The following is a 7,659-nucleotide window of genomic DNA, read 5'->3' on the forward strand; positions in this document are numbered from 1 at the left end:
ATTTTTCTTTAAAAAAAATTGAGGGTTGCAAACCCTTAATCAAAAATAATTGTCAAAGAATGGGAATTTGATGCCGAATATTTTGCCGTTGAAATGATATCAGTATTCAAATTTTTTGTCGAGATATAAAAAAAATTCGATTTTTGAGGGTGAACTTCGAGGGTCGATTTCACCCCTTAGATTCGTTTTTCCGCCGATAAAAAATTTGCTTAATACTTACTTTTTCGTACCCTATAACATATTGAAATTTCAAGAAAATTGGAGGCGGACACCTTGTAAGGGTTCCTTGTTAGATAAAGTCCCTGTCCTTTTCGGTAAGCTTTCATGTGAAGACCTAATCCTTTTCTGTAGGGACTTAGGTATAAACCTTTTCCTAGAGCAATAGCCTTCATTGATATGGCGTTGATATTCTTCCAGTTGTTGTTTGGCAGCGCTAGCATCGTTTACCGCCTTAGCTACAACTGCTGTTCCCCAAGGAATAGTGCCAAGTGCACTGAATCCAGCAAAAACTAGAAGGCCCTTTTTGCATCACTACTTTGTTTCATTGCCTACTTGACTGCAGTCACAACCTTTATAAATGATATTTGTTTATTTTTTGTAGCTGGTTTCTTTTTCTTTGAACTGGGTTTCCTCTTCTTTGAAATAGATTTTCTCTTTGAAATAGGAATCTTCTTCTTCTTTAATCCCATACCGTGTTTCGCTTTGGCATTTATCACGTTAGTTATTACTAGTACTGCCGTTTTCTCATCGATTCCTAAGTCTTATGAAAAGACATGCTGTCAAGCTTTAGTGGCTAGTACACGATCTGCAACGTTTCTCGTTTCAACGTTCTTACGATTTCTCGAGTATGCAATGTCGTGTTCTTTGTACGCTGCGTCTAAAGGATTAATACCAGGATCACCTCTAGCAAATCGTTTAGCTAGCTTCGTACCTGGACCACAGTATTGGTATCCAGGCAAGTGCAACTTAAGCAGTAAGTTGTTGATGACTTTGTTGACCAATCCTTTACCTTGATGATGGCTTGACACTTCACGGTGCACAAACATTCCACCCTGCGAAGGTTAGCACGGAACTGATGCAAAATCTATATATGGGCTGTAATTATAGCTTTCACAACAGTCGAGATTAAGATACGGTTCGAGACACAACCCGTTAAACTTCCGGTTGACAACTTTGACAACGTCGTCCAATCAGAGAAGAAGATGGTTAAACGTCATGGCAGTCTATTTCCAGATAGTATTCTTGCATTGTTTTGTGGAACATCAAATTGTGGCAAGACAAATTCATTATTTACCCTAATCCTTCACCCGAACTGATTAAAATTTGAGAATGTCTACGGCTAGTCGGAATCTCTCAAACAACCAAAGTGAAAATTCTTAGGATGTGGATTAAATAATGTTAAAGGTTTAAATATTTTGTCTTCAGTGAGCATGAAGAAGTAATACAACCAAGGGATGCTCACACAAATTCTTAAATAGTATTTGATGACGTCACCTGTGAGCAACAGGATAACATTAGAGACTTTTCTACATGGGCAGACACGCCCAGTTTGGCAGCTTTTACTTATGCCATACGTACGCTCGAATTCCTAAACATATAATTTGAGATAATGTCAATCTATTGATACTTTTTAAACAGGATCAAAGAAACTTTAGTCACGGATATGATAACGATGTCAAAACCGGCATATACATTTTTTAAAGTACAGCTAAGAGTACACAAATGCGATAATTTTTAATAAAGTTTGTCAAAAATAGTGCTTTGTATATTAAAAAAACTTTTTGTCTAATTATGAATGCTCAAATAATAACTTATATATTTTCTGTTTTGTTTATCTTCGCAAGATTATGAATAATGATTGAACTTCAAATAAAATTACAATTAAAAGGAATTTAATTTAACTGCAAGCAAAATTTAAATAATTATTTGGACATTCAGAATTTGAAAACGAAACCTTCTTTTCTGAACATAAAACACTGCATGTGATTTGTAACTTCGTTTAGTTTTTTACCCGAATGACATGAATGCCTTTTCAGTTTAATGGGTTTTTTCTGCTTTAGATTTGCTACTTTTTCTTTGAATTATATTCATCTTCAATATAAAAAATTGGTAGAAATGAAGATGAAGTTTTTGGTGAAATATACCCAAGGCTTTCACTTGATTGGGCTTGTGGTGGTGGATTAGATTTGTAATTATTATGACTTGTGGATTTTTTAAGTGATGTGTTATGTTTAGGATTGTTTAAGGAAGGCAATGGTGTCGATGACAATGGCGTCGATGTTGCTGTCGGCTCATATTTTTTGTAGTGAAATCTGAAATGAGAGCCATTACGTTATAATTTAATCCCTTTTTTCAAATTCTTATCTCTTCAATTTACTTAAAAATCCAATATTTTTTAACTGTACATAAAAATCGAATTATTCAGTCAAATTAAAAGTATAAATATCTACAACAAGTTTCCCTGCATAAAGAGAAGAAGAGTTTGAACCTGGTCGTCGTGAAGAGGCCTAAGAAATCCCGCGGATAACAACGACCTGGAATTCACAACGAGGATGACCCATATGGGTTGGAGTTGATGGTTAGTAGGGTGGAAGTATCAGTGTGAATTCGACTAAGCAGCGAACATCGAGTAACACTCGGCTCCCAAAACAACTCACTATGCCAAAATGTGAACTACCGTGTCGAGAACTGAATGTCACCAGGGAATGGTGATTCAAACGGTGTCCTGGGATAACATGCAACCTCTCAGTGTAAAAGTGCCATATTTTCACGAGCAGAGCTCTGTGGGGACGGACCTTGTTTTTCCCTAGCTACTCTTGGGAATAAAATGAATTCCATAAATGAACATAAAAATAACAATACCAAAACGCATAAGCAAGTGACTTCAATGACACCTGCCGTGAATAATCCATCTTCTCCCGAGAAGATTGGAAATCAGTGAAGGTGGTAAATCACATTCGAGTCAGCAGGGAGCTGATGCAATTCCTAGAATCTCAAGTGGTATGGCTGGGGATGAGGCTTTAAATAGCCACAGATTAGAAACCAAAGCCACTGAGAACAATGGGACTACAGGAGGCCCCAAGAAAAGGAAATATAGTGCTGCTGCCAGAAGGAAGTACCATCGCCAGCAAATGAAGTTGCAGCGCGAGGTAGCTTCTAAGCCGGAGACCCCAAAACGGTCTCAGTCTGATGGCAGTAGTCCAAAGTGTGACAGAGAAAGTAAGAGGGGTAAGTTTGAAGACCCAGGTGGCTCTTACAGTCTCGCTCTTCAAAGCCACCTCAAAACGGCCGTTGTTCCAGGAGAGCTTTCCACAAGGAGAGTTCAGCATGGAGCAAGCAACGGTTATAAAGGTGGCCTTCGAGAAAATGATCGCCGGAGTAAAACCTGGCGATATTTATAACAGAGTTATAAGCGCCACACCCAGTCACGAAACTGTGGGCCTGGGAGATGGAGTAGGGAACGACACCCCCCGTTCTCATTACCGCGATCTTGCCCCGAAGATAATCAATCTTGGGCTATCTGTCCATTAACTTGGTTAATTCGGTTCGAACGTTCAGTTCCCAACCCCTTAGTACCAACCACAACGCCACGCCATCCGCCCGGAAAGAACTCCAGCCATCAGCCCCGTCGCCGAAGCATTATCTTCGAGGAGGACCCATCGCTGCCCCGGGTACCTTGGCTTCATCGCCCAGGTGCCATCCAACCTGACTTGCCCGCTCTCGGCTCTGCCGCCCGGTTCAAGCCTTTGAGACAGTTGCGACTTCTTGAATCAACGTTGTAAGTTGGTTTAAATAAACCTCTTTTCTGTTTATATGGTTGATTATTGACTTCATCTTAATTTTTTGATTCTCCACATCCTCACCTATTCTTTAATTTTCGAGATCGTTCACAAATTTTGCGCCCTCCTAAAAACCCACAACCCCTCCAAACATCCTGTCATAGTCGAGAACATTTTTCAATAAATGATGAAACTTGTAAAATCACGTTGAATGTATGTGTGCCATTGGAGAATAAAATTTTGAATTTTAAAAATACTATAGGAAAAATATTTGCAAACTTTGTTTTTGTATGTGTGAAATTGTTTTCGAAATTTTACGAGAGAAAGTGTGGGTAGAAATGTATTTAGATCAATAAAGTGCGGATAGACTGTTGTATATGCCCGTTAAAATATTGGGTATACTTCGCGTTTTTACAAGCTCTGCTACCTTTAACAAAATAAAAAATTACCCTGAGAAAAGGCGCCTTATCTGTACTCCTTGTAACAGGATTGGATAAGTGAGGGGTTCAAACAAAAAAAAATCTTAAACAAAAATAAATAAAAGACGGTTGGAAAAACGGAAATGAATTTTGAGAAAATAAAACGGGAAAATAGAATTTACTTGTAGGAACAAACTAGATGGAATAGAAAAAATAATAGAGTTAACAAAAATCTAGAAGAAAATTGAGTAAGGAATAAGAAAGTTACAAAAGGAAGCGGCGTCAGTGACGAAAATTTTCGCGAAGTAGGAACCAGTGACATCATTAAGGAAATTAGAAAAAATAAGGCAGTTCCGGAAATTATAATTGAAGAAAATAACACACAAGCAAGTGCAAGTAGTATGGAAAATAAAAATATAGATATTCAGTCAGACGAAAACGAAAATAGAAGAGAAGAATTAGCAGGAAATTTGAGTTTAGAATTCATAACAGTGAGAAATCGAGAATTAGAATTGGGGGCAGTACAACAGAGTCAAGCGACAGGTGCAATCTCAAGAACGATAATGGAGACACAAACACAGACAGAAAGTACCCCTCAAACAGACAAAACCGTACCCTACACATACGTGAAATTGGTATACTGTTTGGAAAATGATGAATTAGAAACAAGCAGAATATATAGAGAAATTGAAAACAAGAGAAAAGAACTCGAAAGATTAGAAAGAAACAGAGAACGACTAGAATCGAGTCGAAAAATTGCGAATAGAAGTAGAAAGACAAAAAAAAAAGAAAACGCGAAAATTAGTGATAAAACGTTCAAAATTGATTCTTTTAAAGATAATAATACTGAATTTTGGAATGAGGCACAAAAATTAATAAATTTTGAAGAAAAGAAAAGCGATAAAATTAAAATTAAAGAACTATCAGACGAGATTAATAATTGAAAAGATAAAATGGATAGAATTTGAAATACAGCGCAAAATTTATTCAATGAAAGTAATAAGTCAACAAATGTGCAAAATATGGTTCATTTCGAAGAGACAGAATTAGATTTAAATGATCGAAGGCACTCGTTAGCAGGTACACAGAATAGAATGACAATAAATACGGCTAGCGGTCAAGGGGACGAATACTCATTAGCGAGACTGATACACAGGCAATCAATTATAAGAAATTCGCATTTGCCTCAATACAAAAGAGAAATTCAAAGTAGAATGGATAGAAGTAGAGGGACCGATACGGAAAGAGAAGAGGCGAATGAAAATAATATAAATGAAATTCTAGCAACTCTCTTTCCATTCGGAATGATACAATCCCCTTTTTAAATTATGTCAAACTGGCCAATTAAATTTAAAAATAATACAGAAAATAGTATAACTTATTTCCTAAATAATTTAATGAGATTTAAAAGAGGATATAAAATTAACGAAAGATTCATTTTAGAAAATTTATATGCTGTTTTCGAAGACGAAGCATTAGGTTGATTTCAAGTCAATGAAAATAATTAGCAACATTTAGATCAATTTGTTGAAGATTTTAAAGAAACTTACTTAAATTAGAGATATACGAAAATATTCAAAAATAAAATAAAAATTTGCAACCAGAAAAAAGATCAAGATATTCATGCTTTTTTAACAGAAATTAAACAATGATTTGGAAAATTAATGCCACGTCCGAGCCTGGAATGGCAATTCAAAGAAACTTATGAAAATTTAAGAATCGAATATAAAGTTTAAATATCAAGAAACGCATTTTCAAGATTTTAAAAATTAGAAATTTTATACCGAAAATGGGAAACAGAATTGGCAAAATCTAAAATTAGAGGTCAACAATTAAGCATTTCAGATAAAGAGGATAATAAAAATAACAAAAATAAAAATGATCAAGGAAATGATCAAAGTCAAAATAATATTGAAAATAAGAATCAGAATAGAGATTAAAATCAGAAAAGACAATTTAGACCGGGGTACCAAACTCAACAAAATAGACAATTCCAACCAAGGTTTCCGAATGGAAATCCTAGATTTTTAAATTCAAGACTTAAAAATAATTATTATCAAACCCAGCTTATAAGTTATCAAAATAAAAATAATGACCACAACAAACAAAACAAAGATAGGCAGAAGAGAGGTGAATTAGATGCAAAAATTCAGGATTCCGCGGATCCAAATTCTGTGTATGAAAGCTCTAATTATAGATCACGAGAAACCTTAATACGCAACAATTGCGGGAAAATAGGCCTCATACGTTAGTGAAAATTTATAAAAACAGTCAAAGAATTAGACTACGAAATTAAAAAACCAATGAATGACACATTAATGGTAGCTATTGGACAAAAATAAAAAATTACAGGACAAGTATTAATCCCAACCAAAATAGAAAAATATTTATTGTTCAGACTAGTATAAAATTTAAGATTGGTAGGAATATTGGCACATATATGATAGAAAGATTAGGTGTAAAAATGGATTATAAGAAAAAAATTTGGTGGTTCCCACAATTGCCAAATATTAAATATGCGATTAAATCGAAGGTAATTAAAATGTAGAAGCCAATAACAAAGGAAACGAAAGAGAATGAGAATAGAGGAAGCGATAAGAGTGAACTAAATTCGGTACGAAGGTTAGCCTGCGAAACGACATGCGAGAGAAAGAGACAGATTTGCTACCCTGAGAAGTCTCTTCTCCCGTTTCGCCACACACCCCACCCCAACCCCTCCGCACAGGTGATGCACTAGACTCGATCCCGCCAGCGACGCAACACTGGCACGTCCCAACGTAGGCGTTCAGATACTAGGTAAGCAGACTAGTCATAACAGAGAGAGAACGGCAATCGATAAAAAGGAGGAAAAAAGTGATTCGATAATAGAAAAATTATTCGCAACTAGAAAAAGTAATTGGTATAATTTTAGAAATATTGCAGTAATAAATAATAATATTACATGCGTAAAAATAGAAAAGAAGAAAAAGTTAGAATTTTGCAAGGAACTTTCTGAAGGCATAGTAGAGTTGAATGAAGCACAACAAGTGCAATTAGAAAATTTAATTAAAAGAAAAGTAACAGATCAGGGAACAGGATTAAACCCGACCCATTTGACTAGCCATAAAAGAGATGTGCAAGGTTACCAACCCATTAAGCAAAGATACTATTACGTATAACCGAAAATAGGAGAGTTTGTGTACGAGGAAGTAGATACACTTTTGGAAGAAAAAATAATAGAACCATCGCATAGCGATTGGTCAAATCCGATTGTAATGATACAAAAACCGAATGGAAAATATAGATTCTGTTTAAATTTTAGAAGAGTAAAATCAGTAAAAAGACTTATATCCAATTCCGATAATGTCTGAAGTATTAGACATACTGAGATCAGCAAGATACATGTATAAAATCTATCTTCTTTCAGCATATCATCAGATACCACTGAACGAAGAATAGAAACCAATTACAGCTTTTATTGT

General features: G+C 35.4%; 1 protein-coding gene across 1 annotated transcript in view; it reads right to left on the reverse strand.

The window, feature by feature from the left end:
- The window catches only part of LOC117171830 (pre-mRNA-splicing factor CWC25-like), a 14,723-nt gene extending 7,818 nt beyond the window's left edge, over positions 1 to 6,905 (reverse strand). The window contains exon 1 of the mRNA XM_033359460.1: positions 6,867 to 6,905. The gene's annotated coding sequence lies outside the window, so the exon portion shown is untranslated. The remainder of the gene's footprint in view (positions 1 to 6,866) is intronic.
- Between the last annotated feature and the right edge of the window lie 754 nt (positions 6,906 to 7,659).

Source organism: Belonocnema kinseyi, chromosome 4 (genome assembly GCF_010883055.1).
Source record: "Belonocnema kinseyi isolate 2016_QV_RU_SX_M_011 chromosome 4, B_treatae_v1, whole genome shotgun sequence".
In the NCBI taxonomy this organism is placed as follows: Eukaryota; Metazoa; Arthropoda; class Insecta; order Hymenoptera; family Cynipidae; genus Belonocnema; species Belonocnema kinseyi.